Below are 27,165 nucleotides of genomic sequence, written 5' to 3'. Positions count from 1 at the left end.
GCTTTAAGCCACGCAATGCGCTATCGATACGCTTGGGTATACTTCAAGCCGAAACCGGGTATTAAAATCCGATCCTTTTAAATGAGAGTTCAGTGCCTTAAAAACTATGCTATTGTGGCTCCCACCTTTTTAAATGAAAAATTACTGCTTTTCCAAAGTGAACTTTAATTGACAAAATACAGAATTTGAATGAAATCTGCTGAATAGTTCCTGAGTTGGGAAATTTAAAAAAACTATATTCCTTATTTCTAAAAAACTGTTTGACCAATCTCAGATAAATTTTATATTTTGTCACTTAAAATTATAAAGTTTAAAGTGATTTATGTATAAAAAATTTGTGTATACCTTACAATTCGATGTTTTTTCGAGCCCTGTGAAAAATAATTAAAAAAATATTAAAATGATTTTTTTACATAAATTTATATTTGTGCAAACTTAATTTATAATTCATAGCAAAAAATTTTAGATTCACTTAAAAAATTCCCGAGATGTTTGATATTTACATCATCTTCATCATCATATCTGGCTAGACAGCCCAGGGTGGGCCAGTGCCTTCTTCTGAATTCGAATCCACTTCTCTCTACTTTTAACACTTGTTCGCCAGTTTTTCTCCTTTAGAGTAAGGAAATCAGTTTCAACTAAATCCAGCCATCTCAGCCTGGGTCTACCTCTTTTCCTGTTCGTTAGGGGTTTGTGTAATAGGATTTTCTTTAAATTTGAGTCATCATTCCTTCTGAAAATGTGAGCGGCCCAGTTCATTCGATTTATTTTAATGAATTTCACAATATCTGGCTCTCTGTAGATTTTATACAGTTCAGTATTATATCGTCTTCTCCAGGAATTATTTATTTTTATCCCACCAAGGATGGCCCTCAAAACTTTTCTCTCAAAAATGGCCATTTTATTTTCACCAGCTTGAGTTAGGTTCCAGGTCTCAGAGCCATAGGTAAGATATTTACATAAGGGGACTTAAAATGCTCTCGAAAGATGATGAAATACGCAAAAAAAAAAATTATATTGAAGGCTAGAAACTTTTGACGACTCTTCTAATTAAGAAATCGGGAATATATTTTTCCAGAATGTGGGTATCTCTCATATTTTATAGTCAAAACTCCAAATCCATCGGAAAAAAAAATTTAGCTGAAAAAGTGCGTTTTTGTGTCTTATTCGGAAACGTAATTATTAGTAAGCTCTGATTAATTAGCATATTTGAGGTCTCTTCTTTGAACCATGATGAATCAGCACTCAGTCTGTTAAAATTCAAACATTAGGCTAATTTTTATTCATGGTGATAGTTTTCTTACTTTACGCACTGTATATACGAAAAAAAAGAACCACCCGGAATAACTTTTGATCTACTGATCGAATTTTCACGTTTTAGAGCTTAATCTGAATGACTCGAGGAGGTAACCTCAAATACGCTAAGAAATAAGTGCAGACGATACTTGAAGTTACGAAATCAAACTCACAAAGGTAATTTCCCCGAATAATCATACCTTCTTTACTACAGATTCTGATTTCTGATCCCCAAAACATAGGGGGTAGCCGCAATATCGGAAATATGGTCCCAATAGTTTGGTAAGGAGAGCAGTCAAAAGTTTGTATCACTTAATGTTAATTTTACTTTTTGCGTAGTTCGCTATACGCTATTTTAAGCGAATTGAAAAATTTTTACACACAATTATAAAATTCACTTATTCGAAGATAATTCAATGCGAAAAATAAAAGTTAATAAATATTTATTATCTTTTATTATTTTATTTAAGAATGGTCGGAAAACAAAAAAAAAATTGAATTGTAAGATACAAAATTTTTTGTATTACTTTAAAGCATATAATTTTATATAGTAAAATACAAATTTGAGCGAAATCTGTCGAATATTTTCTGAAAAATTGAAATTCAAAAAAGTCAGATGCTTAAAATTTGATTTTTCAAGACTTTTTCGACCGATTTGGCTCAAATTTTGCATTTTCCTATATAAAATTGCATGCTTTAAAATTATACTAAAGATGTCGTACCTTACTATTCAAAATTTTTTGACCATTCTTAAATAAAATAATAAGATATAATAAATAATTATAAAAAGTTTTGTTTGCGTGGAATTTTATTTGGTTAAACGAATTTAATAATTGGGTTCAAAAATTTTTCAATTCGCTTGAAAAGTTCTCGTGATCTAGCGAAATACGCAAAAAGTAAAATTAACATTAAGGGGTCCAAACTTTGGACCGCTCTCTTGACCAAAGTATTTGGACCATATTTCCCCGATTGCTACTGTCCCCGATATTTCGGGGATCAGAAATCCGAATCCGTCATTAAAAAAGGTGTGTTTTCATGAAAGTACGTTTTTGTGTCTGATTTCGTAATTTAAAATATCGTCTGCCACGTATATTAAATTGGCATAATTGAAGTCACCTCCTCAAACAAATAAGATTGAGTCCTAGAACGTGAATATCCGATCATTAGATCAAAAGTTATTCAGTGTGGTCCGGTTTTCTTTTTTTGCTCACTGTACATAAAATATTCCCATGTAATGGATGTCAACTTAAAATATGAAAATCCGATCATTAGAGCAAAAGTTATTTTTGCGATCTCATTCAATGTGCATATAATGTTTTCAATGAAATAGTCACACATTAAATCTGCATTTAAAAAAACACGAACGATAACTTGCGTAAGATATTAATGGAAAATAACATTTCTAAATTTTGTAAAATAGCGAAATCATAAGTTGAGTTAATTTAAATGGATAGGTTTACTTCGTGACAGAAGTTAAATTATAAGCCATAAAATAAAAAACTAAAATTTTTCATTCCATTTTATCTTAGAGTCTTTCATCTCAAACAAACTTAGGAGGCTCAGATCGTAAGAAAATCTGAAAAGTTCCTTTCGCTTTTATAAGCTCTGATGAAATAGTTTTCGACAGAGGCTATAAATAAATTTGAATTCCATTAATATTCGTTATTACCTACTGGCAACAGGAGTGCGGACCAATCTGAGAAATCCCGGTCAGAAAATCGGGCAAGATGTAGGTTTAGGAGAAGCGCATGCTCATGTACCCCTCAGAAGGCGCAAGAGAAACTCATTTCCCAGGATTTGAGTGCAGCCATCACTTCGTTGTTGAGTTCTCTGATCGATGTACTTAAAACCGCTGTTGTCGGACCTTCATACTTACGTATAAGTTAGGAAGCATGGAGAATTGTGAAGAACTATTTTGGACAAAGCTTTTCCCGCCAATCTAGGATGTCGTCAGATCTTTAACAATGAAGATTCTTATTCTATCCTACCTTCGATCATGTGGAGGTATTTCCCATTCAGGTACTTTTAACAGTTTTCCTCTTTAGCGAAAGCTTTTTATTTTGTAATAGATAATGATGATTCCGGACTCTGCAGTCAAAAGAGATCTTAACTAAGAGAAATTATGAACATTAGTACCTATGAGATATAGGTTTTGTTTACAGTTCTCAATGATTTATGGTGCTCCGTGATTCATTTTTTAAGTATTTTTTTTCAATTAAAAGATAAGTTTAAGTGTTTTAGTGGGTTAATGAGTTTAGTGCATATCCGGTTATAACACACATTCATAAAAGTATTATAACATATTTATTTTTTAATAATAATTAAAGTTTATTTTTTTAAATATTTTTTTTTTATATATGTTGAATTATTTTCGCGTAATGGTTTGAGTCAAGTTTTATTTTAATTAAACGTATTTTAATAAAACATACTATTCTTTTGATGGGTTTACTTTTATCAATGATTTATCTGTAAAAATTAGCAAATATATATATTTTTAGAAACAAAAAACTTAAGAACATATTTACTTTTTTTTTTAACTTACTATAAGCATATACAAATTTTCCACATCCCTACCTGTTGATCCATTTAGCTAATTTTGAATTTTACTATTAGTTTCAGTTAATATTGAACAATAATAACACTTGATAAGTAACAATCTATTTTGTTTATAACAATTTTTGTCTTAATTTAGTTGTGTTTTTAATCAAAATTAATCAATAGCATGTACCTATATTAAAACACTTAGCTCGATATATTACACAATAAATAAGTGATAATATAGTTCATAACAAAATACGGTCAAATTAAATTAGTTCACAAAATTAAATATTTTTATAATCCTTGTATATTACATCTTTACACATCTTAGAATGGTGAGTTAATTTTTCTTCGAATGGTGAGTTAATTTTATTATTTTCTCCATAGTTTTAGCTATTAAAAAAACACAGTACTTCAAAGTACGTTATTAACTTGTGTATCCTTTAAATTGTTAATCAAGCTGATTTATGTTTCTGCCATTGGATAAAATTTTTATTATGCGATTTTTAACTTCATTAAGCTCATTTAAAGAAAAAAATTATGATAAAATATCTGTCTATACAATCTTGTTTATATAGTAGTAGTAATTGGTAATGGTAATTTTGTTATACTGATTATAACTGGTCCTTGACTGAAAAATCTAGATGTATAGTAATTATATTTCAAACTTAATAGTTAAATGAAACAACAGCATTCCTGATATGATGTATTCTTTTGAGAAGTATGATTATCAACAATTTTAATGATATATTTAAAAAATAATTCGGCTTTGTGTGCTAAAAATGATTTGTGAACCAATAATTCCTAAAATATTTCTAAAATTCATTGTAATTACATTAATTAATTAATTAACTATGCATAATAGTCGAATCTTTCTAATAAAGATAATGATAAGTTTTTTTTCAAAATAGTCTTCTTATGAGAAATATATTTCAATTTCTTTTTAGAGGAAAGCTACAGATTATTTGAAATTTTTGTTCTTTATATAATCGTTGCAGTTACTTTAAGAAAACTCTCCAAAACAGTTTCATTTACGAATGATATTTTATCGATATAGTTTATTCTTATTTTATTTTAGTTTTTTTTAGAAAAATCTATATTGTCCATTTGGACTTGAACCCACCTAACTCATAGATATTAAAAATTTTCACAAATTGCATATTAAAATATATATAACTACGCCACCTTTAATAAAGTACACAGACCTTGGAGCAGTGAACTATATTTACTTAACATTCAAAAATTGAAGTGCGAAAAAGGTTAGAGACCTTTTAACTTAGATTCAACTACAATCAAACAGGTTTTCAATCCCGCCTTCATCAGTAGTTATTCGTTAGATTTCGACAGAATATTTGTTTCCTCATTTAAATATTTATTTGTGACCCTTTATGTTAGTAATGTTTTGAATACATTTGTGAAAAGGCTTCTGTCTCTCTATCTCTATCTCTCTCTCTATCTCTCTTCTCTCTCTCTATTTATGTGTCTTTGAGAGATCCTTTTTGTTTTTTTCGTAATCAGACTTATCTTGTTGTTTATTACATTCGCATTCCTGTACTGTGATTTGCTAGATTTTGATTGTTTTTTTGTTTTTTTTCCGCTTTTAAATATTAATTTGCAATTCCTAATGTGCATACTCGTTTGTTTTCATTTATGATAAAGATTCTAAGAATGTATATTAAACATCCTGTATCGGAACACTATCTACACAGAGAAAAAAACTCTAGTAAAATTACTGTATTGTAGTGTAAAAACCATAATTTTGGTTAATAAAACCAAAATATACAGTATTTAAACAGCTCATTTCTTAATATTCATATAATAACGGTTGGAAATTCTGGTTTTCAAAATTATGCTTCTCATAACTAAACATTTATAAGAAAAATACAGCACTGAAAAGTAAATTTAGTCGAATAAATGGCTTTTATGCCATGCTCTAAGGTATCATGATAAAATGATCAAATTTTATCACATTTGCCTAATATTATTACGTAATATAATGCCATACTTTATAAGTGTTACCAAATTCATTACCAAAGTGGTTTGCTAAAGATTATCGAGCTTTTTGGTGTTCCCTTTACCCTATTATATAATTTATTATAAATTATTACTTATTACAAATTTACCTTAAAAAGTATGGGCAACAAAGCTATCAGCTTTGTTAACTATACTTTTTTTTAAGCAGAGCATACGTATATCCCCATATTATAAATATCCACACAACAATAACTACAACAATATTGAGAAAGCTTTCTCCTTTTTTAGAACTCGAAACATTCGGCTTTAAATTTTTTATCGGATTATTTTGGGAACATTCAGTACTTTCTATCTTTCTATCCATAAACAGATCGATAAGACAAAAACATGGATTACAATGTCTTGGCCCAGATTCAAGTAGTAGAAAATAATGGTAAGAGTTTAGATTTTTCTCTTATGGCAACCTGATTATCCCAATAACACGGAAAAAGCTTTAAATTTTAGCATTATGAAGTATTTTGTTTTTTGGATTATTCTTTTGTTATTTTATTTATAATGGTCAAAAATTTTTTGAATTGTAAGGTATTAATTCTTTTATATCATTTTATAGTATATAATTTTACACGGCAAAATTCAAATCTTGAGCGAGATCGGTTGAATAGTTCCTGAGCAATTGAATTATATATATACACTTTTTTGAAATTTGATTTCTCAGAAACTTTTCAACCGATTTCGCCCAAATTTTGTATTTTGCCCTGCAAGATTGATGAAATTTTTTTTATTTCTTATAGCTCGGAATTTTTTCGATTATTATTAAATAAAATAATAAAAATAATAAATATTTACTAGAATTTTTTTTTTTGCATGGAATTATCTTTGGATAAACGAATTTTATAATTGTATACAAATTTCTTTTAATTCGCTTAAAAAGATCGCGAGTTCTAGCTAAATACGTTAAAAGTAAAATTAACCTTAAGGAATCTAAACTTTGGAGTGCTCTCCTAACCAAACAATTGGGACCATATTTCCGATATTGCGGTACTGTATTTTGGGGGTCAGAAACCTGATTCCATCGAAATAAAAGCGTTTATTCAGAGAAAGTACGTTTTTGTGACTAATTTCGTAATTTAAAATATCGTATGCATCAATTAATTAGCATATTTGAGGTCACCCCATCGAACCATTAGGAATGAGTTCTAGAACGTGGAGATCTAATCATTAGATCACAAGTTATTCATGATGGTCTGGATTTTTTGGGCTCACAGTATACTGTAAAAATTTCGGAATTAAATTACAGTATAATGTTCTGGTACTTAGGCTGCATTATCCGTAAAATCCATTTTTACTGTAAAATATTATACCGTAATTTTTATATTAATCTATTTAATTCGAGTGATTTAGCGATTTTATGTTAATTATTACTGTAAAACTTACGGTATATCAGATTTTTGTTCCACAACATGTTCCGCTAAAAATGGATTTTACTGTAAAATGTATCGGCAACCTGAGTGACGGTAGTTTTTATCGTAGTTTGATTTGGAATTTTTTTAACAGCGTATTAGTTTTAAAAAACCAACTTAAATTTAAAATACTTATTTATTTTCTTTTCAAAATATTCATAAAACTATAATATACATTAAGAAAAAAGTAACAATCGAGTAGTTAATTCCTTTTTCTAGTACTAGGTACATATATATATTTGACTCTGTTCAGTAGTCAACAAGTGCTAACTAGTGCTTTTCAACTAGTAATAGTCAACTAGTGCTTTTTCTTTTTCCATTTCCTAGCAAATACACGGCCTTATCCAAAGTACGCATATCTGTGAAAGCTTGATGCTCAGGGAACTATCTTCACTTTGCATTTTAATTAACAGCACTGCCTCTAGGTAACATCTTTGCTTAATATAATTTTGCAAAAGTTATCTGCAATTATCTATAAGTCAGTGGTGATGCTCCCAAGAAATATTGATTATATATTTTCATCACTTTCTTTGCTTCTACCAATCAAAATATGATAGTTTCATTTAGAAATTCTTTCATTCTCTCATTGAGGAGTTAAATACATTGAATTTGTTACATTTGTAATTAAAAAGTCAGTGATAATTAATTAAGTTTACTATAATTTATACAGAGAGATTAAGAGTCAATTTAGTCCCTCTATATATATAACACAGAAAAAATTCTAGCAAAATTACTGTACTGCATGGTAATGATAATTTCTGGTAAACGAAAAAAATATGTATAATCCTGGTTAATAAAAGCAAAATATACGGTATTTAGACTATTTAGTTGGTAATTTTTGCATTCACGTGGCAATGCAATACCGAAAATTCTGATTTTCAATGTTATGGTTCTTATTACAACACATTTAGCAAAAAACACATAACTGGAAAGCAAATTTAACCGAATAACTGGTTTATAGGCCATTCTCTAAGGTACATTACCAAATTTTATTACATTTACCACATATTTATCACAGATTATAAAACGATATTTTATTGCTAACTTCACAAAAATCATTACAAAGCGCTTCGGTAAAAATTACCGAGCATCTTTGATGTTCCCATAAAGCCACAAACATGGTAAACTTTTCCATATTATGATAGTTTTAATTAGGCATTTTTTCTCAATGTAGATAAAATACATTCTAGGTTAAATACAAAATTATTTCATTTAGTATATTAAAGTAAATACAATTAATATCTTTCTAATTGAATAAATTCACATATAAATTACTACTAATTGACTAAACTTGAAATTTCAGGAATCAGTACAATTTGAATTAAATGAATAATGTTACAAATTTTTGCAAAAAGTATTTCAATTTGATTTTAACAAATATTAGTGTTAGTTGTTTCTAATAAACCGTAGTGATAGACCCTCTTATTCCCCAAAACTAATATAACCCTTTCTTAGTTATTTTTATTCATCTATAGCTTGTACGTAAAAATGTGATGAAATGTTCAAGTTTAGATATGGTTACAAAAAAAAAAAATTACTGATTTCTTAAAAATGTGCTATCTTATTAGTAGGGGAGAGTGGGGTCAATTGTAAAATTTTTTACTTAACTATTTTTAACTAACAAAAAATCCAATATATTATTAGTATTAATTGACAGACGAGTAAAGTAGACTATCCTCTACTAGAAAAAAATAAATACCTTATTTTAAATGTTATTACACTAGTTATTAATAATTTTTGACAGTCGTGCACTTGTTACAACTGTTCCCATTTACGGGGTCAATTGTAACAGTTCATAAATTCAGCTAAAACATAGTTAATTATACATATTATTATAGTTGTGATATATTTTTTTATTGATCAAAATAGTAGTGATATTTTAGGAGTAAAAATAATAATGAGCAGATACCTAAAGGGTTAAACTTTTAACTTTAAGGGGTTAAAAATTTTAATTTATGCTGTGAAAGGTGACAAATAAAATAATGCACATGCAACATAATATAAATGATATAGGAAACTATAGGTGGTTCTGGAAGAGTTAAGTAATGGTTTGTAAACATAAGATTATTTATTTTCAGCTGCTGCATTCATCCCTTTACTTATTGTTACAATCGTCCCCAAGACGCCATTTCAGCTTCATTTGTTAAAAACAATGCTAGTTACTTAACAAAACTAATCTTTTTTTTAAAAATGTTAATAAAGGTGTCCACTTACATATTCGGTTAATAATTTTCATTTGTTTAAGCAAAATTACTTCGTTACAATATAATATTCTAATACCAAAAAAAGTACTTACGTAGCGTGAAAATATATTTTGTGATGTAACTCTTTCAAAAGTACATAAAAATGGTTGCCAGCAGGGGTGTACATGTAGATTTATTAAATACACCTTGTGCGCAACCTAGGAACCAAATCTAGAACCCGACACTCGAAATTTTTGCTCTGTTACAATCGTACCCTGTTACAATTGACCCCACTCTCCCCTATCGTGGATTGAAATTTTCTCCCAAATTTTAGCGATATAAATATAGCTATTTGCCTTTTTTACAATATACTTTTTGACATTTTTAACAAAACTATTCCGACCGAGATCTCAAAAAATAAAATAAATTTGATTTTTGGTTTTCTTTTAAAACCAAACATCTGTTAAAACTAAAGTTACAGGCCTAAAAAATTTTAATAAATTTCGGGATTTAACTAAATGTAGGTAATTTTAAAGCTCAGTTGTAAAGATAAGTACAGTGTAAAAAATACCCGTTTGTTTTTTCAGAATTTTCTTCAGTTTTTTCAGACGTTTTCTTGACAAAGCAATTTTACACCGTTTTTCACTCTAATTACAAACGAATTATAACGGTCAGTTGAAATTCTAGTTTTTGCCAGCGTTCCGTAATATAACTTTACCTTTCTCCAATCATTTTACGACTATTTTCGATACTTGCTCATACATTTTAGCAATTACTTTATGGTTTTGAACATTGTATAAATAAAACTGCGATTCGACTTTATTTTCAAATTGATTTAGAATTGAGGAGAAATTCTCACTATCACAATTTCATTATAATAAAACGCTTGAGCCGCAGTGGCTCATGGGACAGATCTCGGTAGGATCAAATTATGCTTGTTAGTGTTATCTAAACATTTATTCTTTTCAATGGAATCTGTCGAAGTAAATTGGCCATCAGTTTCCTTTTTTCTCCTTTGTTACTCTTCGATTCTGTTACCATGTTCTCGGTTACTTTTTTATTGACTTTTAACTTAGTGTTTTATCAAATATTAAGTTCATGAAATAAAATATATAAAAGAATAATGGAATCTGTCCAAGTGAATGAAAGTTAAAAGAAATATAAGAAGGTGTATGACTTAAATACAGTAATTTGCAATGCAAGAACATTTAAATTTAACTCTACTTTCAGCTTTTATCTCTGTTACCTTTTTCCACTCTGTTACCTACCAATTATTAAGTTTTATTTTCCAATATAATTCAACAAAAAGCCATTTTAGTGATTTATATTGTAAATTAAAATATAAAATGTTTACTGTTTCAGATAACTTATTTATTTAAAGACTTTTGAGCATTGGTAACAGAGAGGAACATATTGCAGATTCAAGTTAATGCTTTCTTAAATTTTTTATTTTATGTTCTAAATCAAAAAAATGCGCTGATGCCTTAGGTTTCCTGAACGAGGAACATTCCAATTGCAGCTGAAATTTTCATAAGTAGTATTATTATGCGGTTGTTCAAAAAAGGTTCTTTTTTTTCAAAATTATTGCTTAAAAATTGAATCCTTCGTTTGGAATAAGTGCTTTTTTTTCTGTAGCGCATAACAATAAGTAACTTTCAGATAACAATTTTTGCTAAATAATGAAACATTTCACTTTAGACTTTTATCATAATGAAAGAATTAGAATAAAAAATTAAAATTTTCAAATTTTTCTTTAATTCACCTTCGTTTTTGGTAGTAAATAAACAGTTTTTTTAACCTTCTCTGAAAGAGAAAATATCTGAAAAATGTATTCCTGAATTTTAAAAATTAAAGTAGCATTCTTTAAATATTTATGAGTCAATCAAGTAGGTTCTATAGAACATTACATTATAGATTTGTTATTATTTATTCTTCGCAAAAATACCTTTTCAAATAGGTACCAAATTACAGCCTGTTTCTCATTTTTGTTCATTAAATTTGCTTAAAAATATTTCGAAGGGTATCATGTAGCATCTTTTATTTAGTGTATTAGTTAGATATGTCCTATTTTTGTATTTTTTATGCATAAATTTCCAATATGCAACCTGTTAAAGGCCCTTTTTTAAAAAAAAATTAACTAAAAATATCATTGTTTTATGAAATTGTTCAGATTTAATAAGAACTCGCTCTATTTTCTTTTAAATAATCAGAAAATATATTTTAACCATTAAGCAAAATACTGTACAGTTGCAAAGCATAATAATTAAGCTATCATCATTTAAGTGTTGACTACGAAATAAAAATATGATATTAGATACGATATTAAATTAAACAAATTTTGTTATTATAATTTCAAAATTACCTCACTGTTAAACACGGGAATTCCAATTTATCTGTCACTTTCCATATATATCAGTTCAATTAAAGATGAGTTCAATCGGAAAAAATCTGCTTTTTCTTTTTTTTTTTCTTTTGCATTTTTTTAATTTTTACTGTTCTAGATTATTACGTTCACTTCATTGGTAAATAAATTGTTAATTATCATCATTTAAATAAAAAACTTCCGAACTATTGAAGCTTAATCAACTTTATATGGCTTCAGTTAGCTAAATTAATTTCACATTTAAATTGAAAATGTATACGACATGTTTTGAGAGCATAGTAATGTACCTTTATTAAGGACAGAGATGTGAAGATTCTGTCCTAATTAGAAGTACATTAGAATCCTCTCAAAACATTAGTTCTCAAAACATTAATGCATAAGGTACATTAGTTCTCTTTGCTCATGAAACCAATCAAGTGCTGTAAAATTTATAGGGAATAATCATGGTTTTTATTAATTAAATTGCCATTACAACAGTTCGAATTTTGATTACATCTTGTGAGATCAATTTTGCTGGGTTTAGGACTTTCAAATAGATTGTAGTGATTTAAAATATATTCAAGATTAATTTACTTAACTTAAAAAATTGTCAGCTTCGATAAATATTTTATGTATTTTAAATATTTCATGCAGATGGTAAAATATAAGAATTTTCTTAATGCAAAGCATAGGATATAATTTGTAGAAAATAAGAAAACTGCTTATTTATGTTTTAAACATATCTATAAAACGAATTAGTTTTTGATTTTTTAAGATTACATTGAAATTAAATTAAGTCTTAGATGTTTTTCAGGAGTTCTACAGTTATATGCAGATATTGAGATCACTTTCCCTTAATTATGAAATTTTTTTTTTGAAAGAAATAAATATTGAGGAAAAAATCACCTAAAAAAGCTGAGAATGTTAGATTTTATATGTTTCGTTTAGCAGCTTAGTAGAGAAACGCGTTTTCACACTTAATTGCCTGGAACGCATCAAATCCTTGGTAGTTTGTCAAAATAATTAAATTACAATTACAAATAAAGGAAAATTTAACGCAAAAAAGTTGAAATTGTTGAATTAGACATTTATATTACAAATGAAAAAGCTTGGAAAAAAAACTAACAGTAATATTTAAGAAAATTTATAAATTTTAAACACAGAGGCTACATTTCTAGGCTATGTATAAGTGCACAAAATCTCGATGTACAGAAAAAGATTGATAACAGAAAAAGATTGTTGCTTGAATATCAACTGAACGAGTAATAAATTGTAACTAAACCCATATGTTTTACATTAGATGTTTTTGCAATTTCATTAGAAATTAATCAATTTAGATACAAAAGGGTTATCGTTATAAATATTTGAAATATTTCTGAAAAAAAAATGGATTCTCTTCCAAGACTTCGATAAAGTACTGGTTTTGATGAAAAACTTAATTAAACTAAACTTTCCTTTTGAAAAAAAAAGCCCAACTAGTTTTTACAAACCTTGATTACATTTTTGATAGGTCTGGTTTGATTGGTTACATTTTTCTACTAAGATCTGATATATATTTTATTTATTATATTTATATAAGATCTGATATATATGTATTATATTTATATTAGATCTGATATATATATTTTATCTGATTATGTTTTCCTTCTGTAATATGTATATATTACAGTTTTATAATATCTGAGCAAATTTGATCTACTTTTAGTTCGTTTATAAGTGAAAAGATATCTGATAGTTGTTTCATCTGAGTTGAAAGGAAAAGTACTGTAATCTTTGATGTTGTTTTCTATGTTTATGCATAAAAATTATTAAATGTTTTAAAAATAAAACTCCAAATTTATTAAATCGTTTCTCGTATAAATCTCAAACAGTATCTCGTATAGTGTCAGTGTCTCGTATAGTATTAATGTCTCGTACAAAGTCAGTGACTCAAACAGCTTCCCCTGTACTCTTTTACTGAGATTAATTTAAAAACATTTCAAATTTTGATGATTTAAAATGTTTTGAAATGCTTACTAAATAAAACCAAGTCAAAATCCTTTGCAACGGCAGAAGTTCTGAAGTTTTTCTCTTTTAAAAATAATATTAGATAATGTAAATTGCTGAATTTTTTCTGTTATTATCTTAAAAATGTAATTTGTAACTAGTATGGTATATTTCTTACAAATTAAGCACATAACCAATTTTATTACGTGCTCCACTTTTCTCTCGTTTTTTTTTAATACACGCAACAAAACAAATGAAAACACAATACACGCATTAAATTATTTGAAAAGGTCTGAAACAGGATATAGTTTTTTTTTTAAATTTAAATTTCAAGTTCAAGGCATTTAGAGCTAACTATGACTGCTTAAATTTAAAAGATTTGCTGTGTAAAATTAGATATTCATTTAGATATCCCGTTAAAATTTAAAGTTAAAACAAGAGAGATTGATTTTGTATGTTTTATGTACAGAGCTCAAAAAAATAATAAATAAAAAAATAAATGAACCATCCTAAATGACTTTTGATCTAATGATTGGATCGTCATGCTCCAGAACTCAATCTTAATGGTTTGAGGGAGTGATCTCAAATATGCTAATTAATTCATGCAAGCTATGTTTCAAGATACGAAATCAGACACAAAAACATATTTTTGTGAATAAAAAAGCTTTTTTTTGGATGAATTCAGATTTATGACCCTCAAAGTATAGGAAATAGCCGCAATCTAGGAAATATGGTCTCAATAGTTTGGCTAGGAATGAAGTCTAAAGATTGGACCCCTTAATGCTAATGCTACTTTTTGCGTATATCGCTATATCTCGCGAGCTTTTCAAGCGAATTGAAATTTTTTTTGCCCACAATTATAAAATTCGTTTATCCGAAGATAATTAAGTGAAAAAATAAATTTTAGTAAATATTTATTATTTTTTATTTAAAATTTGCAACTCTTTGAAAATTTGATTTCCCAATAACTATTCGACCGATTTCGCTTGAATTTAGTATTTCCTCATAACAAATTACAATTTTTAAAATCATGTAAAGAATTGTATACTTAACATTCGCGGGATTAATGCTAAATTTTTGTACAGACAATATTCTATGTGACAAAACCAAACAAAAAAATAATATTTTTTCTGAATAAACTTACTTTTGTCATACATCTAATTTGGATTATTGACCTTCAAAATGTGGAGGCAGCCACAATTTATTGGTATAAATGATAGTTACGAAATCAGCCATAAAAACATATTTTATCGCAATAAACACAATTTTTTTTGGATAGACTCAGAATTAGCCTCTGTTCCTTTCCCCTCCCCAAAAATTGTAGGAAATACCAATGTAGAAGGTATCAGGGCAAAAGATAAGTAAGGAGACCAGTCAAAAGTCCCCTTTAATTTCATATATATTTTTTCAGTCATTCAGCCCTTTAATTTCATATATATTTTTTCAGGTATTTTTCCTACATCTATTTAGAACTAATTACACAAAATTACCCCAAAAAATTCTTTGCATTCAATTTGAAAATACAATAGGATGCAATTATATAACTTTTAAAGACTATTTCATAGTATAAAAAAATATTTTTGCTTATAATTATTCATTATCTTTTATTACGAAACTTGGTATTAGTGAAAAAATTGCATTGTAATCGATGCTAAATTTTTGAGTTAACGACAATATAGTACATATAGTTTATAAACTACAGTGTGTTTTTAAAATGTTATTTAAGGCAGTTTTACAATTTATTCAGTCACTTTCCGAGAATTAATTATTCAATAACGCAACTTATAACGCAACTATGCTTTTTTTAAGGATATTTTTGATCCCTTAGAATGAAGTGACGCAGGTTCTAATCCCAGCAATGGCTAGTCGATTAGAATTCTGCTCCTGGCTTGCACCAACCACAGTGCAGACACAAAATATCCTCAGTGGTAGACGGATCATGGATTAGAATCCTATTGCCGTCGAACTTATCACGGAAAGTTTTCGAGATTTTCATCTCCATGCAACGCAAATACGCCTGAAAAAAAGTTCTTCAACAGGTCTAGTTTGTCTCAGTACTTGATCCAGGAGTTCTCTTATCTAGGGGTCGAAATTGCAAGACTATAAGAAGCTCTACATTAATAAACCAAAATTGGATACCAAAAACGGAAATTTTAAACCCAAAAATGGATAAACTGCTTAGTGCTGGTTATAAAATGAAATGAAATAAGTACCAGATGAAAAAAACCCAATTCGAAATCTACAAAACATTTGGAAAATTTCAAACATCGAAACATTTCAAACAAAAAGACGATTATTTTAAAGATAGTGAAGACGATATTAATTATTTATACTGTAGGGAATTTTATTCCAAGTTTATTGAATGTTGGATAAGCTGCTTAAAGTTTAATAATTGGATTTACGATTATTGAAAACGAAAACGGTTAAACAGTCCTACAAACTTTGTTGGAGAAATTTGCCTGAGTAAATAATCTTTAAAATACCTATCATTTTACGAATTAAAATGTTCAAATTTATTATCAGTTTAAAAGGACAAATAATTAATTATCTTCTAAATAACACTAATTTATCACACTAATTTATAGCACTAATTAATAACAATTAGTTAATGTAAATATTATTACTGATGTAATGTAATTATTAATGTTAATATTATTATTAATGTAATGTAATTGTTAATGTAATGGAATAATTAATTAATAATTAATTAATAACACTAATTTATTATAAGTCACAGTTTTGATAATAATTTTTTTTAATGTTCTTTTTCCATTCTAAGAACTAAAATAAAATCTTAATGTTCATTTAATCAAAAGAGTTGGAAAGAAAAATTTCTTTCATCAAAAATTTGGACCAAGATCTTTATGTAAAATTTTAATTAAAAAAACTTTTTGCCAAATTGATAGATTTTTTTTAATAATAAGTGTAGAACTTTTATTTTCGAAACCTAAATTTACTCTTTAAATATTTTTTTTCTTCACGAAATTGTATTTGTTTCTAAAATGTTTGAAAACCAATTTAATAATAGCTATTTCTATGTAATTATGCAAAATATAACTACATCCATAATACAATACTATTATCCGCAATTTTGTTTATTTTGAAATGAAAAAAATAACAGTAAAAAATAACTTTAAAATTTCTGAATAACTTTCTACCCCTTTATTATTTCCCTTTTTAGACAAATAACGTTATTTTTCCACCAATCATAATTCAATTCCAGGTGCAAGATAACTCAATATATGAATCCCTTTCAACGATCTCAGTAAGTGCAATCAGACCCTTCTCCGGGATCTTTTTCGGGAAAGATGAATTGGTCTATCGAATTTTCTTCTCCTTTTCTACCTTTTCCAGAAAGTCATATCTTCCACTCGTGCGCGAACACATTCGACAAATTGTTCTTCTTTCCTCACACACCTGATGGAAAAAGGGAGTTCTTCTCAGAAAATAAATAAAGTGCCAGGACTATTCTTTCCAGATAGATTTCTGTTCGCATTCAGGCTTAAAATTTCATAAGACAATTTATAGGTATGCGAAATTAAGTTATAATATATTTGAAACATAATTATATTAAGGAACAACTTAATGACTGGGTAGATTTTATGTGCTGTATTCCACCATTAATTCAGCTGTTTTAATTTGTAATAACTGCACCCAAAACAACATTTTGGTGTAACAAACTGATCCTCTCACAAATTGCATTAAAAAGAGGCACATGCTTTTAAATACTGATTTATATTTATTAAAGGGTTTTTCTGTCATTATTGTGCTATTAAGCTTTAATACTTCAAGAATTTTTTATGGTTTGAAATCGATTTTCCTTTATTGCATACTCTGGAGGTGCAATATGAAGAATCAACCTTTCAACCTTTTTTATGCAACTGTACAGGCTGAATGCCTGTACATTCTGTACGGGCTTTTATAGTATTACTTTTCGGAACTTTAAGGTTGTTTTCCGTCTTCCGTACCCCCTTTTTTAACAAAAACATATTTTCAAACTGGTGTTTATTTTTTCACTTCTATTGAACTGACTAAACTTCTTAGTTGTTGAAAAATATTATAACAGTAACGACTATGGTATGAATTAGAATATGTTTTTAAACTTCCTCCAGGGTTAAACTTTAGAAACGAAACAACGGGAAAATGCGAAAAGCGATATTTTTTGTAGATTTAGAAGTGAGAGTTTTTCTTACCTCCCCTCTTTTACTCAAAAAAAAACATATTTTCAAAATGTTGTTTATGATTTTTCAACTTCTAATCAACGGATTAACCTTCCTCGAATTGAAAAAATTGTATCCGAAGCTGCTATGGCATGAACTAGAAGAATGAAGTTTTTTTTTAAATTTCAATTTTTTCTTTTGGACTAAACTTTAAAGCAAAATAAAGAACAAAAGTGAAAAATCGAGATTTTTACAAAATCTTTTCAATTCATTACGATATGAATATCCAATGTCAACAGTTTTTCAATCTTGTTTTCATATTCTTCCAACTGGTTCCAAAGAAAATTTTCAGAGATCTGATTTTAGTTGTTTGTTGTTTTGTAAAATGTATTTTTTTTCTCCAAAAATTAAGGTTCAAACAGGATAATTTTGTTCTAGATTTTTCTTGAGGTTCCAGGTATACATAATTTTTTTATCCGAGTTATTTATGCTCAGGATAACGTCATTTAATTACACCGCAAATAAACTTACATTTAAATACTATTACTTAGCTTTGTATTTTAGGCCACAATAAATGAATAAATAAATTAATAGATAAGTAAAATAAATTTATGAATAGACAATAGTTATCAAAGTTGTACAGTGCTCAAAATAAAAAACGGACCACACTGAATAATTTTTGATCCAATGATCGGATCTTCGCGTTCTTCAACCTAATCTTAATGGTTCAAGGGGGTGATCTCAAATATCCTACTTAATAAGTGCAAACGATATTTTAAGTTACGAAATTAGATACAAAAACGCACTTTCTCTGAATAAACATGCATTTTTTTTGAGGGATCCGGGTTTCTGAGCCCCTACATTTAGGGGTAGCCGCAGTTTGGGAATTATGGTCCTAATTTGGTCAGGACGAGAGTGGTACAAAGTTTGGACCTCCTAATGTAATTTGACTTTTTGCGTATTTGAGAAATATCTCGAGAATTTTTTAAGCGAATCTGAAAATTTTTGGTCGCAATTATAAAATTTGTTTATCCGAAACGAAAAAATTCCATGCAAAAAACAACTTTTTGTAAAATTTTTTTATTTTTTATTATTTTATTTAATAATAGTACGAAAATTGAATTGTAAGTTATATAATTTTTCACATAATTTTAAAGAATACAATTTTACATCATAGAACATATAACTTGAGAATAATCGGTCGAATAGTTTCAGAAAAAACGAATTTTGAAAAAGTCTTATTTTTAAAATTTGACTTCTCCAGAACTATTTGACCGATTTCACTCAAGTTTTATAATTTGTGATGTAAAATTATATTCTATAAAATAATGTAAAAAAACTGTATACATTACAATTCAAAATCTTTTGTCCATTAAAAAATAAAACAATAAAAAATAAATATTTACTAAAAGCTAGTTCTTGCATTTAATTTTCTTTGGATAAACGAATTAAAATACGAATAAAAACAAAATTTTTTAAATCTGCTTCAAAATCTTTCGAGCTATGGCGAAATTCGCAAAAACCAAAATTAACATTAGGGGTACAAACTTTGGGTTTGCTCTTTTGGGGGTCAAAAATCCGAATCCGTCGGAAAAAAGTTATATTTATTCAGAGAAAGTGTATTTTTGTGCTCGATTTCCTCAGCACTAATTAATTACATATTTAAGATCACCCCTTCTAACCATCAAGATTGAGTCCTTGAACGTAAAGATCTAATCATGTGATCAAAAGTTATTCTGGGAGGTCCGTTTTTTATTTTGCGCACTGTACATTAAAATATAAAAATATTTTTAATTAAAGATTAATTTTTTCACTGATATAGATTTTTGCAATTTTTATTTGATTTTTTTTTAATTTTAAATTTAATCAATATAATTTAGTATAAATTTTATTTCTATTATATTTAGTCACATTTCTAAAAATTATGGGGATTTTAAAGCCCCCATAATTTGGATTGTTGCAATCTTTACTGAAATTCAAATAAATATTTTTTTAAAAACTTTATAAGTTACAAATTTTTTCATATATATTTTAAAAATGCATTTTTGCAAAACAATCTCATTTAAATATCTTAGTATCAAATAGGATTTAGCAGTCTCAATTTTTTTTACTACTGAAAAAATGAAGTAAGTATAATAGATGTAAAATATACTAAAATATTCTCCCACTTTTTGAGCCATAATTATTTTTTTAAACTTATTAAACCATGAGTATTTGAAATTGAAAAATAGGTTGTTATCTATAGGTTGTTATAGGTTGTTATATTAGCCTTAAATTCCACTGTTAAATTCTGTTATTATTATTTCAACTATCAGGTATTTTACTTTCCATGTAGCTCACATTTTCAAAATTTACATATCAGTTTCGAAATATAACAATATTTTAACTATATATTTCTAAGTTTAATAATAATTTGTAAAACTCACAATACGTTAAAATTTTTGTTAGATTTTAGACTATGATTCTATATTTTATGACATAATGTTATCTTAAACACTCATTTAAGATACATTATGTCATTCAAACATAAGCTATAAGCAAACATAAGCTATCTCATTTTAAACATAATGTATTTTGTTAAGTGAAGTAGTCACGTTGTACTCCAGTTTTTAATTATTCTCGGTTTGTTTAAAATACAGGTTTTTCCCTTTCAAAATATTACGTGATGATAAATGGTCCACATGTAAAACTTCTGCCTTTGAGCTGTTTAGTTTTACCCATCTGTCTTTCAAGAACTTTAGTTGAGTAAATATTAGCAAAATCTTTTTTCTCTTTTTACAAAAGCAATATTTTTTTGAATATTGTTCAATATTCTCCTCTTCTCTTAAACTGTATTCATGATTTGTAAAATTTTAAATTTTTCAGTGACTTCAATGTTTAATGTTTAAGACATATCAATATCTAAACATCGCAGATAATTTTTTAGAGAGTTAAACACACAAAATGATTGATCTTTAACTATAAGATATTATTTACCAAGCACTAAAAGATCATCCCTGACGTCGTTCTGATTTTCAAGTAAAATTTTGAAATTGAGCTGCGTATTTCGAATTAAAAATTTTATATCTGGCAACAGAACAGTGCAGAGAGAAAAAAATCCGGGTAAAATTACCGTACTGTATGGCAATGACATTTCTAGGAAAACAAAACAATAATTTTGGTAATGAAAACCAAAATCGCCGGTATTTAAACCATAATTTGGTAATTCAAAATTATAGACGTTACCACATATTTAGTAAAATATACAAAACTAAATAGAAAATTTTACCGAATAAATGGTTTTTATGCCAAGCTCTAAGGTATCGTAATGAAATTACTAAATTTTATCACATATCATAATATAATAGCTGCCAACCTGAAGTTCTCTGTCCGATTAATAGGTTTTTTACAGTTGTTTAAGTTGTTTGTATGTAATGATGGAAAAAAACATGTTGAATTTAATTTATTAAATCTATAATAAAAGGTTAAATCATATAATTTACTACCACTCTAAATGTTTAAATAAAAATGTTCCTGTAAATTGAAACAAGTTGGCAGTAAAATCAAATTTTATTGTTAATTTTACCAAATTCATTACGAAAGTACGTCGGTAAAAACCATTTAGTTTTTGTGGTATTTCCATGGAGCTAAAATCATTGTAAATTTTACCTTATTCTGGTATTTTTTACCATATTTTTTTCTCCGTGTATGATTAATATTAATTTCATTATTATTATTCTTTTATTATATATTCTACTGTTTCTACTGATTATGTTATTAGTACTTATGAAATATTACGATTAGCAGCGAAAAATAATTAAGAATTTTGTCTAATTTTTTTTCTTTCAAATTGATTTCTGTTGTACCAGACAACATCAGATGGTCTGATCGTGACCAATATAATATCCGTATTTGACCTTAGAAGAAACTGGTGCCTTTTCATTGTCATTGACATCTGCCAGCATTCTTCTACGATGCAATTTGTTGGAATGCTGAACAAGAACAAAGAGCACATTATTAGTTCCTGGTGTTTCATCATTGGATTAGCTCAAGCTGTTTCTCTTATTTTAACTTTGTAAACTCAGAACAATCATTACCTCAATATTTTTATCTGTACAACCATGCTTACTAAACTCATCATTGATTAACATACTACCCCAACCAAAAATTGATAGCACAAAAGTACCCCCCAAAATACACTATCCATGGTTAAAATAGCACATAAAATAAATAAAGAGATATAAAGGTTTCTACTACTTGCAAACTTGTTAAGTTCATTACACTATTAACCAACTTACTTTATCGTCAATAATACCATTAATGTCCCGAGAAAAAGGTACTGTCAAAACTACCATAATCTAGTATGCCATGTTTCTGGCTCCATTGGAACACCAAAAATGAGTTATTTTTTACCGAAGCGCTTTGGTTATGATTTTGGTAAAATTAACAATAAAATATGGTTTTAAAGCATGTGATAAAATTTGGTAAATGTTGTAAAATTTGTTAATTTTATCATAATATCTTAGAGAATGGCAAAAAAAACATTTATTTGGTTAAATTTACTTTTCAGTTATGCATTTTTTTAAGTAAATGCGTGGTAATAAGAACAATTATTTTGGAAACAAGAATTTCAGGTAAACCATTACCATAAGAAAGGAAAAATTACTAAATGAATGGTTTAGACAACGTATATTCCGGTTTTTATAACCAGAATTATGGTTTTCTTTTTTATACTGGAAATGCTGCAACAGAACAGCACGGTAATTGCATCAGAATTCGTTTTCCGTGAATGAATCGCTGGTGAAATTTGTCGAAGTTCAGCAGAGGCAACAAAAGAAACCAATTATATGACAACCCAAGTAGCATCTAATATTAGATAACATCAGAAAATCGGCCCCAAGAAGAAGTTTCTGCACTTGAAAACAAACTGTTCCTTCATAGTAGATTTTCTTGAAGATGAAGAGCTATAGCTGAAATTATAAAGGAAAATAAGTTAAATTTTTGCAATGAAAAAACTAAATTTAAAACTACTAAACATTGAATATTTATTTGAAACTCAAATTATTTAATTTGAAAATGTTTTTACAAAATTGTAATATCCCTTACAATTAAATTTAATGAGTGAATTCCGGTATCGATACCTGCATCAAAAAACCACGATAGAGCCAACACAGGAAGCAAAAAACAAGAAGGAGATTACCTAAAAGAGTTTAGGTCATAAACACCCCCAAGCAAACTATCGCATGTTTTTCTTAAAAAACAAATTCAAATTGCAAAACCCTTTAATCCCTTTTATTAGACCTGAAAATAACTTCCAGCTATGTGGAAAGTCAACAAAAGAAGTGTCGAAGAGTGTTATATAAACAACTGCTTATTTTCTTCCATTGCTTATCTTAAAAGTCGTTTAATGTAAAAGTACGTCAATGCAAAAAGATACTCGGGATTTCAGAATCCATCAATTCGTAGTTGAATAAATCATTTAGAGGGGGAAGTTTTTTTCAATTCACATAATTCAAAGTTGTAATATATACATAAAATATATTTTGCCCCCCCCCCCAAATATTTTCACGTATCGTTCTTTAATAGTCAGTAATGCTTAACTAAATTTTATCACATATTTATTATTTTTATTGTTTAATTAAATTTTTACAGCCTTAGATTATTTCTATATAATAGGACTTTAAAAAAAAAATAATTTAATTGAATTAAAAATAAAGTTTCCAAATGTGGTTTTTAGATGTCTTAAATGGCATCTTTTTGGACCTATTGATATCGGTCACCAACTCATTAAGTTTAAGGAAAAAGTGGCTAAGACATTATTATCTACCAGGCTACTGACAGAAAATATAAATTTTCAGGCCTACTTTTTAGTTGGAGTGAACAAATCAAGCATATTCTAAAACTGAAATATATCAAATTCAATGCTGTTAATTTTCTAACATCGCATAAGCTTATATGATTTTTAAACGTCCTTAATAAAAAATTGTGCCTATACTTTCCAGCTTTGCTCTTCATTCACCATAAACATCATTTTGTATAGACTATACTATTATTCATTTTTGAATAATTTATAAATTAATGTAAATAATGGTGCATCAAAAACATACACATTAGTCCATATTCAAGAAATTTGAATAAAAATGTCTAATTAATTGTTTTACATTGTTTTAAACATGAAGTTTTAATACGGTAACGATATGGCTTGCATTAAACTTTAAACTTTCTGCAATGTAATGGTTTAGGTGAACTAAAATTTGCAGATTATTAATTTTTAATCGTTTTAACATGGCAAACTTGTTAACAGATAATTATTTTCTTTTTCATTGTAACAGAAAAATTCTGTCATAGACGAATAACTATGCAAACGTTGTTTTGCAAGCATATTTTAAACTAATTACAGTACTTATTATTTATAGTTAAATAATACGTTTTAACAGAGAAGTCAATTACTACGCACGAACTATCGTTCGCGAACCAAATGTACTTCCACTAACATTTTCTTGCGTTTTCTGGCATAAAATTGCATTGGCTAAAAATGATATTTTAAGTAATATTTAATTCATTATTTTCTGTCATAAATAAATGTTTATTTATTAATAATAGGGAGTAGTCTTTCACTTAAAAGGGGCGCTGGTCCAAAAATAATTAAATAGATGATTATTTTAAAAGCTCAAATGTTAGATTGAACACTATTTAATCTTATATAACATTAGCTCTAATATTAGTAGATAGGATTCAGTAGACTAGCGTTTTGTAGCCATGGCAGTAGTATATTGCATTTTTCTAATGTTATATAATATCATTTTGCTACCTGGGGTAGTTATTTCGTTTAAACTTTTTTTTCTTAAATTATCTATTCCTAACATTTTGATGATAATAACGCACAAAATTAAATAGAATTTTTTTCTCTCCAGTTTTGGCATGTTTTTTTCAAATATATTCTACACGTGAAACAGTGCATTTTTTGTATTAGGTTCAGCAATTGTTCGAATTTGAGACTTCTTACTTACTTTTTTTCCCCCTCGATTGTTAAAGCAGACAGTTAGTTCAATTTCTTTTGATTTAAAACTTATAACTTTTTCCTCGATTAATTATGTGCAGAAATGAAAAGACAAACTTTCAATCTTTCTATATTAAATCGAAGGAAAAAGTAATTGACGCCGTCGCCGTGTTGCAACCATAGAATGAAAAAATATGAAATTTTTACATTTTTAGAAGTATATTTAAGGAACATTCTTGTCCGAAAATATGCGGGCATTAATTTTTGAAATGTTCTATGTCAAAGATGTAGTTTTTTTTTTTATTTTTCATTCTTTATTTTTTTTTTTTTTTTTTTTGCGTTTCGTAATTCAGTTAGGAGAAAATTACTGGTAGAAGAAGTATGATTCTTTGCATTGAAGATGAGCACTCCGTATTACTTCGTTTAAATTTCGTACAAGTTTTGAAGTGATTGAAAAGTTTTTTCTTTTACACTTTTTTTGCGGCCTTTACGATGCAAAAGAAAAATTTCGCAGTTAAAGTATAATTTTTTTGCAGCCACCTATTCTCACACTGAGAAAAAAAAGTGTGGAAAACAACTATCAGAATGCGGCAAATTTATTGTGCTTCTAGCTCTATGAGAACAGTAAAAAGTTCTGTAATTTTAACCGATTCGCTTTGGTAAATATTTTGGTAACATTAACAATTAAATATGGCTTTATAACTCGTGATTAAAATTTGGTAACTGTGATAAAATGTGGTAATTTTATCTCGATTTCTAAGAACAAGACATAAAAACCCATTTATTCGGTTAAATTTTCTTTTCAGTTTTGTATTTCTTTGCTAAATACGTGGTGAGATGAGAATTATAATTTTGAAAACCAGAAGTTCCGGTAAACCATTACCATACGAACAGAGAAATTACCAATTAAGTAGTTTAAATACCGTGCATTTTGGTTTTTATTCCCAGAAATATCATTTATTTTTTTCGTTAATAATTTCTTAAACATCAACTGGAATCACTCATGTTAGCTTCCTTTCTCTACAAGGACAACTTTAAAACTCAATATTTTTATCTCAATTGATTATGTAAAAAACTTTAAAATGTTACTTGTGATGTTCAATAAAAAAAATCACCGTGATGTTTCCAGAAGTGTTTACTTAAATAATTTTTTAACTGATGAATAGAGATCTCTTTAACTGGTCTAATCTGGCAATAAATAAAACTTTTATACTTTTATTTTTTTCATTCAAGTTAATTGTATATAGAGCAAAAGTGAAATACAGCAAAAAAAAAGTAGATTTTGTTTTTACAAATTTTTTTTCCAATCTTACTATGCATATACACTGTGAAAAAAATCCCGTAAAATTTACGGTTTTAAACCAGCAGTTGGGTTAATTTTGCAAAACTAGACAATTTACGAAGTAAATCCGTAGCCTCAACAGTTTTCTACCATACAAAACATCGCTAAGATTCGAACCAGGGTCACTTCATTGGGATGCGCGTGCTTTGTCCCATAAGCCATAGCGGCCCAGGTGTTTTCTATGCAGGAATTATGACACTGAGAATTTCTCTACAATATTGTATCAATTTGAGAATAAAGTAGAATTGCAGCCTTCTTTTATTCGATGTTCAGAACTATTAAGTAATTGCTAACTATAAAGCTATAAAGTAAGAACTATAAAGAGCTATAAAGCAAGTGCAGAAAATTATTGCAAAGTGATTTGAAGCTAGAATTTGAGCTGACGGTTTTAATCCGTTACTGATTGGGCTGAAAAATGGAGTAAAACCGATTTATCAACAAAAAAACTTTAAACCGTTGCATACATGAATATATACGGGAAAAAAAATGTGGGTAATTTCTTACAGTGTAATATCTAGACGTTGCCCTTATTACTAAATTAAATTTTTGTGTTATTAAATATGTTTAAAACTTGGTATATAAAACTAATACATTATTTTAATTTTAAAGTGCATGCTTCATTTAAACGCCTTCGTTTTTGAAAGAATGTTTGGAAAACAATTCGTAGCTCTTTATTTTGTTGATACTTTTTCATTAGATTATCCTGTCTGAAAATAGAAAGAAACATAAAATTGGCTGAAATTTTTCTTTCTCCTATAAGATAATGAAATATTTTTTTTGTTGCTCATTTCAAAGTTTAGCTGCTCAAAAACTGATGTTTTGCATCTTTTCTAGGGCATAAAATTATTCAAAGATAATAAGAATAAGAAAAATAAAGAGTTTTAA

The 27,165-nt window shown here is 27.7% G+C and overlaps 1 protein-coding gene across 1 annotated transcript in view; it reads left to right on the top strand.

Annotated features, from left to right (window-relative positions):
* The first annotated feature begins 3,037 nt into the window (after positions 1 to 3,037).
* LOC107448557 (metabotropic glycine receptor) overlaps positions 3,038 to 27,165 on the top strand; it is an 81,361-nt gene continuing 57,233 nt past the window's right edge. Inside the window, exon 1 of the mRNA XM_016063804.3 lies at positions 3,038 to 3,315. The gene's annotated coding sequence lies outside the window, so the exon portion shown is untranslated. The remainder of the gene's footprint in view (positions 3,316 to 27,165) is intronic.

Source organism: Parasteatoda tepidariorum, chromosome 11 (genome assembly GCF_982258835.1).
Source record: "Parasteatoda tepidariorum strain Cologne lab strain chromosome 11, Ptep-v5.0, whole genome shotgun sequence".
Taxonomy (NCBI): Eukaryota; Metazoa; Arthropoda; class Arachnida; order Araneae; family Theridiidae; genus Parasteatoda; species Parasteatoda tepidariorum.
The sequence above is the reverse complement of the archived record's forward strand: the minus strand, read 5'-3'. Positions and strand labels throughout refer to the sequence as shown.